Source organism: Ischnura elegans, chromosome 10 (genome assembly GCF_921293095.1).
Source record: "Ischnura elegans chromosome 10, ioIscEleg1.1, whole genome shotgun sequence".
Lineage (NCBI taxonomy): Eukaryota > Metazoa > Arthropoda > Insecta > Odonata > Coenagrionidae > Ischnura > Ischnura elegans.
Window position 1 is genome coordinate 6,107,155 of NC_060255.1, and position 11,619 is coordinate 6,118,773.

The 11,619-nt window shown below is 38.1% G+C and overlaps 1 protein-coding gene across 1 annotated transcript in view; it reads right to left on the reverse strand.

The window, feature by feature from the left end:
• Positions 1 to 11,155, reverse strand: part of LOC124166839 (calcium/calmodulin-dependent protein kinase type IV-like) — a 97,126-nt gene extending 85,971 nt beyond the window's left edge. Inside the window, exon 1 of the mRNA XM_046544538.1 lies at positions 10,998 to 11,155. The gene's annotated coding sequence lies outside the window, so the exon portion shown is untranslated. The remainder of the gene's footprint in view (positions 1 to 10,997) is intronic.
• Between the last annotated feature and the right edge of the window lie 464 nt (positions 11,156 to 11,619).

Sequence of the window (11,619 nt, forward strand, 5' to 3'; positions counted from 1 at the left end):
GCTAATTGCATTTGCATCAGAAAGTATTTGAAGAAGGTAGAAAAAGGAGAAAACTCAATTATACGAATACTAATAGCTCCTAGGGTTTAGACATGTTAATGCCTGCACACTTGATGCCTATTCAGGGAAAATTTCTTTCAGTCAAAGAAAACTTAACCTTGGGACATTTTATTGCCCTCCCCACCCCGTGACGTCAGTTTGCCATATGACGGCTTCACACTAAATTTATCGATAAATTTCTGTTTTGAATGATTATTACTTCATGATTGAAATTTTATGGTGACTAAGGGAAATTAAGCAATGGACTTTCATCACCCATCAATTACTGAGGCCAAAAATACGAAAGTGTCATTGGTATATGCCGCGTTTTTGCTAATATTTACATTATATGAATCAGTGATTGAAATATTTCATTTCTCCAAACTGTCGTAAACTAAAAAAAATTATTATGCAGATGGAAACTGCCAAATTACACATACCTCTTTCAATCTACCTCCGTGTGCCAATATTTTTTTTACAAAGAGTTGCTATCTGCTGTCTGTCTTTCTAACATTTATTATACGCAAGTGAAGTACAAGGACCATTTTAAAAATTTGTTTCTAGAAAATCCGTGTTATTGGTCTTCCTTGATGATCCTTCAGGACTGCACTGTTCCAACTTCAACGCTCCTCTTTCGGTATGAATTTGATTTTTTTCAACATCCGCAGTCAGCCATCGCACCATGCTCTCAACTTTTGATATCAAAAGATTCCTTTAAGATTAGGAGCAGATATTCATAGACATCATCATGCACCAAAGAAATCACCGATGGGCAGAGCTTGTGATGCTTTTGATGTGAAAAAGCAACTTTGAAATTTAAAATTTATTGCATTAAATCAAGAGGGCCGTGATTTTTTAAAATCATACTTAATAATGACTAACGGCTTTTCATGGCTCAGATAATTTTTCTTAACTATATTTTATCCCTAGATGACGATTGCTCTGTAATTGCGAAAGTGATGTTTACCATAAAATTGAATCATTTTCTTGAGTGTCTGACATGTGTGAAGAATGAAAAGGGTTTCTAAAAGTCTTCTAGGTCCCATGAAATTTGGGTATCAGGTCAAAAGGATACATTCAAAGGATATAAGAAACATATGAAACCGTTCAGTGCCATGCGTTTCATGAATCGCTGCTCCCCTTTGAATATGAGCAAAGTCAGCAATATTCCATGTCACTGGGCCGACCCTTCAATGAGGGTATTACATATTCCGCACATGCCTGCTCGTGCTTGCATCCTCGAAAGCGTGCCGTGTGCAAAACCCATTCGATCCCTAGATGGAGAGGATACATCATGATGAAGGACATCAAAGGTGCATCCAACTCGTGACGTCACGGGGCAAGTGGCCAAAACCACTGAGCGCCCGAAAAGTGACGAGCGAACAAATGAAATAACACCTGCGTTCAATCAGTGCGATTGTAAGTTCAAATGAACCTCGTCGGAAAAACGAAGCTTAAATATAGGTATTTTGTTATTTGTAGGCAATTCTCAAAGAATGTATTCGAAAATAATTCTTAGAATATATATGCATAATTTTTTCAAAAGGTTCAGTTGTGGTATTACTTTCGAGGCCTGTGCATCCTTCCCTGCAAACCTTGGCGTGCCACAGAAGAAAAACCATTTGGAATGCGAATCCGGGTCTTCCGAAAACCGTAAGGTGTCCTACCACTTGAAGTAGCAAGCCCACGTACCCACTACTCATTATTTACGTAGATATTTCTTCGTATATATTTTTACGTTTTCCTATTATTCTCCAATGACTTCATTATTTCTTCCTTCAATGGCTACGTGAAGCCAAATACCTTTCATAGGTTACAACTTCAGGCTTATAACCACTGAGCCGTTCTGCAAAGTGCAAATTTCAAGGTATCGGGAGACTTATCGTCCGTATTGGGTCCCTCATGAAGTAATTGTGCACACCATACGAAGTAACATTGATATCATAACAAAAAATGTTATAACTACAGGACCACTCAAAAATATTCTACTAAGTTAAACCCTAGAAACCTCCTTCATGATTAGAAATTCGATCATGATGACATGAATGGATGTATCATGGGGCATAAAATTAATTTTCTCTTTGCGCATGTTATGCCCTCATGTCACAAAAATAAGCTGTACGTTGGGAACGACTCTTGCGAAATCTCTTCCTCTAATATCACCCCTAACTCCATCCCTCTCCTGCTTGTTATCCTCAATTCCACTAGCTCAGTTTTTCTATCGCTATTTCTTCCCCATTTATTCCTCGAACATCTTTGTTTTATCTCCTCCAAGTAGTCGATCTGCCATTCTTTCCGTAGATACGGTATTTTAGCGCTAAGGGAACATTTAATTATGCCCTATAATGCATTCATGTCGCCACGTCCAAATTTCTAATCTTCTACAGGCTTCTAGGGTTCATCACATATTTTTATGGGGTGCAGGGGCTGCTGCCTCCCTCATGCTCCCCATGGCTTTCCTTGATTCTCCGTTCCTACCACCCTCACACTTTCAAATCATTCCACCAGAGGCGTTGATTTTCACTTTCCATTTCTCATACCTTCTATCCCTTCTTTTTATTTTACCGCACATTGACTAATCTCGACCGTATTAAGTCCGCCGAATCTTCTTCGCTCTATCACTCCGTTTTAGTCATTTCAAATTATTCTCTCTTTGAATTCCACCCATCACGTCATGACCTTTATCATAACATTTGGGTGACTAAAAGTTGAATTTTATTCTTATTTCTCACAATTTTTCGAAGCAATGGATTGATTTTTTACGCTTAATAATTCCTTTTTTCGAGATACCCACGACTATATCTTATCGAAGATTTCTGTCGTGGTTACTTTTGTTAATATTTCAGATAATAATCCCAGAAGCCCTCTCTTCCCAGAATCGACTCCTTTTTTGCCTTTAATCCTGTTCACTGTCAAATGAGCCCCGATCATCAGTTCATCATACTCCGCATACAATACATTATTAATGACATCAGTTACCGCTGTTTTTCTACCTTACCACCGGTGAACATTTCATGAGTAGTAACACCTGTCCTCTCCGTTAATTATGTCAGTGTCCCCTGTATCGAAGCACTTATCGCCATTTAATGCAGTCTAGTGTTAAAAGTCATTAGTTTTGGCTGATCAACTGTTGCAGGCCATTGTGTTACATTCATAGTTGCAACATATTAAGGTCTGAAATCTATTCGCGAGATAAATTATGTTTACTTCCTCACCACTACTTTTAATGGAATTTTTGGATGAAATAAATCTTCGTTGCATTGAAAATTCATATTGAAATGCTACAAAACGAATAAAATTATTTAATAATTATCATTATAAAAATCGCCTCCTCCATATTTAAGTATGCCGGAATATCTAAAAATGGAAAAATAACATTTTATCAATATGATCTGTTGTGAGATCCAAATGGTACATGATATTGGTTATTATCGCATAGTTTTTAGCTTCTATGTGAGGGCTGTGTAGCTGTTCCCTCATTTTTCGACTCAAATTTCAATTCGAATTCCCAACTTCATTTTTAAACTCTAGTTGCAGTACCACCAAAACTTTGCTGTTCCCCTTCGGTACTGAATGACACATGACCTATAATCATCGTGGTCAACGTTGGTGCATGCTGATTGCAGTCATGACCGCGAATAATTCCTGGCATTGACTCCGGTTCAGTATCATGTTCTCTTGTTTTGAGAGAGGCCCTTCGGCTGTCGGGCGGAGCGTCGAATGCACATAGTGTCACGAAGCAGCAGCCCTCTTTCTCCCCAGGGAAAGCCAGCCGTCGGCGGATGGGAAGCGTTTGCTATGCGACGCGCGCCACGAATTTCATTGCGCAAAACAAGCCTCGAATACTCATCAAGTCTCCTTTTCCGCCAGAGGCGTACTAGAAGAGGAGGAGTGGTGGAGTGCACGCCAGGGCTATTCGCCCCCTACTACAGCGCAGTCACCCAATTTTCATCCCCGAGAGAATTTTTACATTCCTATTTCTCCCTCTCTCGGAAGTGGATGTTCTTCACTCCCTCGCCGCCTCCAAGCGCAGCGCGAATTCTCACGAATGAGGAATTAGCCTCGACCTCTCAGCCATCTGGTATGCACCATACCGGGGCAGCAGAATTTTTTAAATGAAGGTCACACGTAAATTTGATTTTACGTCATAAGATAACCTTTTTAAAATAAAACGAACAACTCAATTTATTGGTAATTATTACTTTTTATCTCACCAACTGAAAATGTTACAATATTTTCACTTTTAATAAAAGTAAACTATTAATTAGTGATAGAAAAATGTTATGAGCGTGATGATCAAGCAATATTAGGGACTCGCTAATTAAGGTTCATTTAAATGAAAGGGAAAAAATGTTTCTATCTTTTCGGAAAGCTTCAAGTTCTCAATTTATTGCGCTGATTTTTCACTGAATGCAAAATTGATTACACAAAGGTAAAAAATAGGTAAAACTATGCATCTTATCCTCAACAATGTAGGATGTAAATGCTTTCTATAAAATAAAACGAACCAGAAAAAAACTAGAGAAAAAATATACGAACATTTGAAGCATTTAATTTAGATGTATTAGGGAATAAAAAGCTTTGGTCCTGTAAGCCAAAATCGGTATTGATTTCTCCTGGAGTAGATAGAAGTTAGATTGTGAGGGAAATATTAATTTCAATGAGAGAGAGATGTTTCTTTTGGCACGCGTCCCACTTCTTGTGATGGGTGCTACCCGCAAACCCTAAACCCTTTCATTACCTTAACCTTTTCCAGTGAACCTTCCTTATACTATGCACTGCAGCGCGCATGCAGTTTCTGAGAACCTACTAAATCCACCTTATGCATTCCAGTGATGCTCCTTTTCAATTAACTGATCATACCCTTCCCCTCCTCTTCCGTCTTGCTATCTGTCCATCTCCCTACACTCTTCCATTCTTGCTTCTCAAACGCCAATGTGCCCTGTCTCAACCCTCTCATTTCGTGTTGATGGAGACTTTCGCGGGGTGGTGCAGCATGCGTAGCAAGGTTTCCGGGTTGACCTCCGCGTCGATTCATCTTCAAGACGACAGTTTCGCCGGCGTTGCAGCTAGCGTCTTCAGGTACGAAGTATCGGATGCAGGTTTAAGACGGGCAAAAACCTGCATCCGATACTTCGTACCTGAAGACGCTAGCTGCAACGCCGGCGAAACTGTCGTCCTGAAGATGAATCGACGCGGAGGTCAACCCGGAAACCTTGCTACGCATGCCTCTCATTTCGTTTCCAAGTTTCCGCGAAATATATTGAAGCAGCTGCAGGCCCAGAAAACTATTCTTGGAAAGGTACATGAAAACTGTTCCCTTGACATTGCATATTTCTATGTAATATTATTATAAAAGTATATTACATAAATAATTATGCTCAAGTTAGTATTTTAGATTTTTTATATAAATTTTTATTAAAATCATTGATGTTTTCTCTGATGGAGCATCAGCTCAAGACTGCCTCGAAACCTCCTTCTGTTCAAACACCCAGGACCTACTCTTCACGATTGGCTTAGTTAGCCGATTCGGAGTAACGTAAACTCAATCCTTCCATTCACGCGTCTGAAAACTGACAACAGTCATCAGATATCTCATTCGTACGTTTTCTCGTCAGTAACTCAATTCATCTTTTGGAACTCTCTAGTTGAAAAAAAAATTGCTGTAATCTACTGACTGATTCATTCAATCATCAACAAGTAGCCATAATTACAGAATTAGCTATCATGAAATTCCCAAATTGCATTCCCTGTGACATCCACAGACGCATCAAAAAAGAATTTTTGCGAAAAACATTTTTGGTGTTATTTTAACTCTATTAAGTTTAATTGAAATTTACTTATCAATGACAAATATTTGTTTTGTAATTTTAGAATATATTCCCACCGTGATCAATAGGAATATCGAGGAGCGATATTTTTAGAAATAAGTATATTTTTCCCCGTTAACCTTTTCTAAACCAGATCTGTATCTAGGAGAAATTTAATTGAAATACTTCTCATTTTAAAAATGTGAAAATTTTCTGCCTAATCATAATTATTGTGGCGGTTACATATTTCCTTATTAAACTTTACAGCACACAAGAATGCGTAGTTTCAATCTATCCTGAATAGGGATGATAAAGTGTACATTTTTGATGTCACTTAGAAGCAACATTGGTTTATAATTGGTTAACGCTTACTTGCATTGTAAGTGAGAAAAGCAAACTTACGGCGATTCAGAAATAAAATTTTTGATTTAATTCCAAATACGTCTGTCTGTTTTTCCCCATAGTTTATGTCAACCAAGCATTTAAAATTATATAAATCTGTACTATTGTTGCCCATGTACTTTTATGCATTTTCTACTCTTTATTTCCCTTAGGTGGGACCGAATTCAGTTGCTAAATATTTGATTTTAACTTTTCCGAGAATTTAAAAAATGCGGCATGGGCGTCTCAAATGTATACCATGATGTTATTTTAACGACAAAATATGGACAAAGCTCAATTTTGAACGTGCATATTAATGTCGGAATCGATTCTCATTATTTTGAATACGGTAATCTTAATTGGAATGTGTTGACCTCGTTAATCCTATAGACTCGGTCGAGCAAACTTCAACCTGGGACCACCGCTTCTGTCAAATACCCTGAATACTCTTGTCGTTTCACTGTAGGGTACAAAGGCACAAGTTTGGCTCATGGAATCAATAGGGGGACAATGAATGGCGGAAGTTTAATCAGCACAATTTAAGTGTGACTTTTCTGAACGCTAAGAGGTTGGAGGATATTTTCAAGGGAATGGAGCAGATGGTAGCACATTCCCTTGAAAACGTGACCTGCGGCAGGTCACTAAAACATTGGGTCATATCGTTAGAACGCCAGCAGGGAAAACCAACTGCAACTGCGCTAACGATTTTTTTAAGATGTTTTGATTTTGGCCAATCGTGCACGAAGGTGATCACGTAATGGCCAAAGGTCACAGTCTGATGTTTTAAACAATATATATTACCAGTTCATGGTAGTTATTAACAGGGATCTAATATAATATAATAGAAATATCCGCTCTCTTACCTAAGCTTTCATTTTTTGTATCCTAGATCCTTGGTTCATATCCCAAGGGAAACCTTTGCAATACGACAAAAAATCCTCGAAGTGTGTGGTGCCTCTGGGTGGTTGTGTTTGAACCGCTTCGAATTATTCCCAGCGAGAAAAACTCGATCAAAAATCGACTCAACTACGTTGCTTGAAATCTTAATAATCTCGATATCCGCAGTTTTGTCTCCTAAGATCGAGCGATTCTTCTCGCCTAAAATTATCTCAAGTACCTCAAACATAGCCCTTTTCTGAAAGAAACTGGCCCACATGCCCTCAACGAGTGATATTCGTACACCCTTTTTTTAGTCCGAGGTGAGCTCAACCTTCATCGACCCAAACCAATCGAGTCCATTACTCCACTAAATTACCGAGAAAGCGACTTGGTATTTTGAGAAGCCTCTAAATTTTTAAAAAAGTTAGTATTTTGAAGGCAATATTTCCCACCTTTTAGTGTCAACCCACAAATTACGTAGCACACTCACGTTGAAAATCACGAAAATAGTGTTTTCTTTGATCTTCCATGCAAATATTTTTAAAGACAGAGTAAACTCAACTGTCGACGCAGCGTTAGAATCATATTTTTTTATAACGGGATAACGTATTTGACGAAATATTTTCTCAGTCCAAATGACTGCTGGTATAGCGCTATCCGGAGGTTCCGTTCTCAAGTACTTATCGCGGAGGAGCGTTGTGTTTTCAAAATTCACACCTCGTCTCTATTCAGAGAAACTCTCTGTTATTTTATGCAGAATTGTGGAAGACCGCTCACTTTGAGTGATTTTTGAAAATCATATTTATGACCACATGAAGACCTCAGCGTAATCTCTGTGGCTCTGTTCTTCGTAAATTACGAATTGACGAGGTATTATATCTGGTTTTCTTTTAGGCAATAGATTTTCTAGACTTTTTGTTCAATTAAAGAAATTATTACAATCTGAAGCAATCCTGGACTATGTGACAATTACTCTTTTCTTTTGTATGGAGAGGAGGCGAAAGGAATCATGTTCAATTGCATTAAGCTATTTAATTTTGTCTGAGTTATATTTAAACCGTTGATTCTCGTGGTGTCACTTGATAAAATGCTGGATAAAGGTCAAGCTAACACTTTACTGGACTATCCTTAATCGTGCGAAAAAAAGTTATCCGTAATCGATCTAGAAAACTACCTTTTTATCAAAGCCGTTTGGATAATTTGATAATGCTTTATTACCTCTGTTATGGGCATTCTTATGTAAAATGAAGGTTGCTAACTTGGTATTTATGTTTGGAGCCATAGAAATCATCTAATAGGCTAAGCTGTGTATGATAACGGTCAACAGACGGCGTGACAACTAAAAAGAGGCATAATCTTTAGTCTCTATTTTTCACTTAGTTACTTGTTGGTAAACGAATATTTTCCATTGGAGTGACTTTTAATATTATAATTAAAAAACTACCCTTCCATTTTAATGAAAAACATTGAATGAACTACCGCTGCCAAGACTGATATTGCTGAAAATATGGCATCTGACTGAATTTTTTCGTATCTAACAATTAAAAATATGACCACCAAAATAAATAAATATGAATAGCGAATAGAGTAGAATATATGTAGCGTATATTTTTTATGGAGGATCTTACTCTAACTTATAATGAATGAACTTTTCATGGATATATATTCACCGAATAAATCCATACGAAAGAAAAATCTGAAATCATAGATGAAAGAGAAGTTATCTAAGTGCTGATCTGCCATATTTTGCGTATTTATTAGAAATATTTTCGCTGTAGAATATTTAATTATCTCCTGGGCAGACACCCCAGTGAAGTGTGGCCATGTTTTTTCAGCTGTCGAGAGGGATTGAGAGAGAGAGAGAGAGAGAAAGAATTTAGATTAGATAATGGTAAAATAAAATTGCACTGTGGCATAATAGCGTTTTGTTGTACGCATGGATGAACTACCCCGCAAAATGTCTATGCCTATCTCCCTCATTTTGTGTGCAGCTATAGAAATCTGCATCATTTTGCCGATACTATCTCCCTCGAAATTTTTTTGGTTCAAGAATACTTTCACTCAGTTAGCAATTCGTTCAGCCTTTCCCAATAGATTTAATTTCTTCCGAATATTCAATGTGCGAGCTTCACATACGATCCACTGATAGGCGTGGGAGGATATTTGCCAAAAATATTGTTGTCGTTGGTTATTATTGATCAAAAGTTTTCGGAACCGTTGAAATTGAAATTGATGCACAAAGTTATGGCACTTTTTCTCAAGGTCGCTCGCAAAATCATAACTTTACAATTGCACATTTAAATTTGATTTATAATTTCGCGATCAGAATCTGCGTGGAAATGCGATTCCCATATATTTTATTATTTTGTATGATAGTTGTGTACATAGGAGAATTGCTTGGATACCACCAGTTATAAATGAATGGATGAATATCAGTGTCACTGTAAATTTAGTCCGAATTAAAATATACCGATAAATAAAAAAAAATCCCTATACTAAATTGTTAAGGCAAAAATCATAGACATTATTTTTAATATTTCGATCTTCGCGATAAAGTCAAATATGGTATCGAATATTAAACACTATTATTCTAACCATTAAGTTAGGTTTCCATGGAGTACTTGAGAAGAATTCTGGGAGCCTCCCCTTCCATCAAGCCCTCACCTCCTCAATTCAAAATAAGGCCTACTTCCTTTCACTCCTACTCTCTTCCTTCCTCTCCCTAGTTTACCCAACATTCTACAGAAGTAAAGTAATTCACATGCATATAATGTTTAATAATATTTTCTTATCCTTGTTCCCGACACTTAGCACATTTTCACGCTTGGTTTATCAATCCCAGAAATTCGAATTTCGGCAATGTTTTCAGGTACTGTATTGATTATCAAAATATTTGGGTGACAAGGGAAGCAATTATGGACTAGTACTGAAGTTTTTACGCAGTGCTTTTTGCGCGGAGATTCAAATTGTATGCTTAAAGTTAAACATTTTTTGGAGGAATTTGGTCCGAAAAACGAAGTCTGTGTCATTTTCATGAAAATTTCTAATTATACTTTACTTATTGTTCCTCATCGACTGCTGCCCATAAAATAGGCGAGAAATTTATGATACCTGAATACTGTTTGAAACTCCGCATTTTAGCACAGCCTCGTAATGCGATACTTGTCTAAGAATGCGGAAAATGTTGATTAACGCTAGAATAAATGTTATTTTAACACAAAAATGATATATCATGTTCATTTTACATGAACTATCGTGATGAAAATAACATTTACGCCTATCACCAGTTTTCTTTTTGAGTAATTTGCAAATAAATACTCATCCACGTTAGGTGCAGATAAACAAATCACGTTAGGTGCAGGAAACCCGCGCTGCTGCCGGTTCAAACTGGCGGAAAAAGAGTTTTCAACCCCTGTGGATGCCGTCTTTTGCAGCTGAACATTTATTATAACACAAGCGAAAATAATTTTTGTTTCTAATCGCAGTCTCGAACCTACCGCCTTAAACGTCATATCCTCGTATCTATATTTATTCCGCCGAACACTCTTCGCTCCAACTATGATTTTAAGTCTTTTAATATTCTATTATTTCAAATTCGTTGCATCTCCCCACATTTTTTGAAAATTCATTCATTTCCATTCATTCCAATTTTACATTCCCATTCCCATGCATACGACAACCATTCCCTGGTAATGGTCGTCGTATGTATCGTCAACGCAATCATTTCTGAAATGAACACCAATATTATACTATTATGCTATCGTGGAAAAATGGAAGTGTTTATTAAAATGTGGGAAAAAATCCACTACATCACGCTTGGACCTTCGGATATTATTCTATCATCATTGTGCGGAGATAATAATTGAAAAGAAAAAAGTCGATGCTCACCGATCAAGGTCAGGGTTCAGCAATCTTCTATCTTCTCAGTTGCAAACAAAGAATCACACAGTGAAGCACAGAGCACGTAGTAAGCAGCACCGATCCGTGGTGTATCCAGGCCGCACCACTCACAATTCCAGTTCCGCCCTCGATCGCTCTTGGGCACTCACTGACGACTCGAACACCGCGCTCCCCGAACATCGCCTCCTTCCCCTCCTTCTCCCTTCCGCCCCGCCCCGCCCCGCCCCGCCCCGCTCCCTTCCAGACCGAAGGGGTTCGGGGGAGGGGGGAACCGATCGGTGCGTAACTGGGCGAATGGGAATCGGATTCGTATTTCTGCACACTCGGGCGATTTCCTCGCGTATTCGTAACGGGTTAAGGCTGCGTGCGTGGAGAGTATAACTATCCATCCGTTGCGACGTTATCACTCGGAAATTCTCAGTGAGTGAGTGATCCAGCATATCAACACTTCGGATTAAGGGGATGAGAACAACTACCTCGGCTGAAATCTTAAACCGAGCAGTTTGGTGACATTTCTTTGATGCCAACTTTTGCGTCGAAAGTGATGCAATTTTTAATCGCGAAAGTGATGAATGCAATCGATTCGGCTTTTACTTTTTGAAAGTCCATG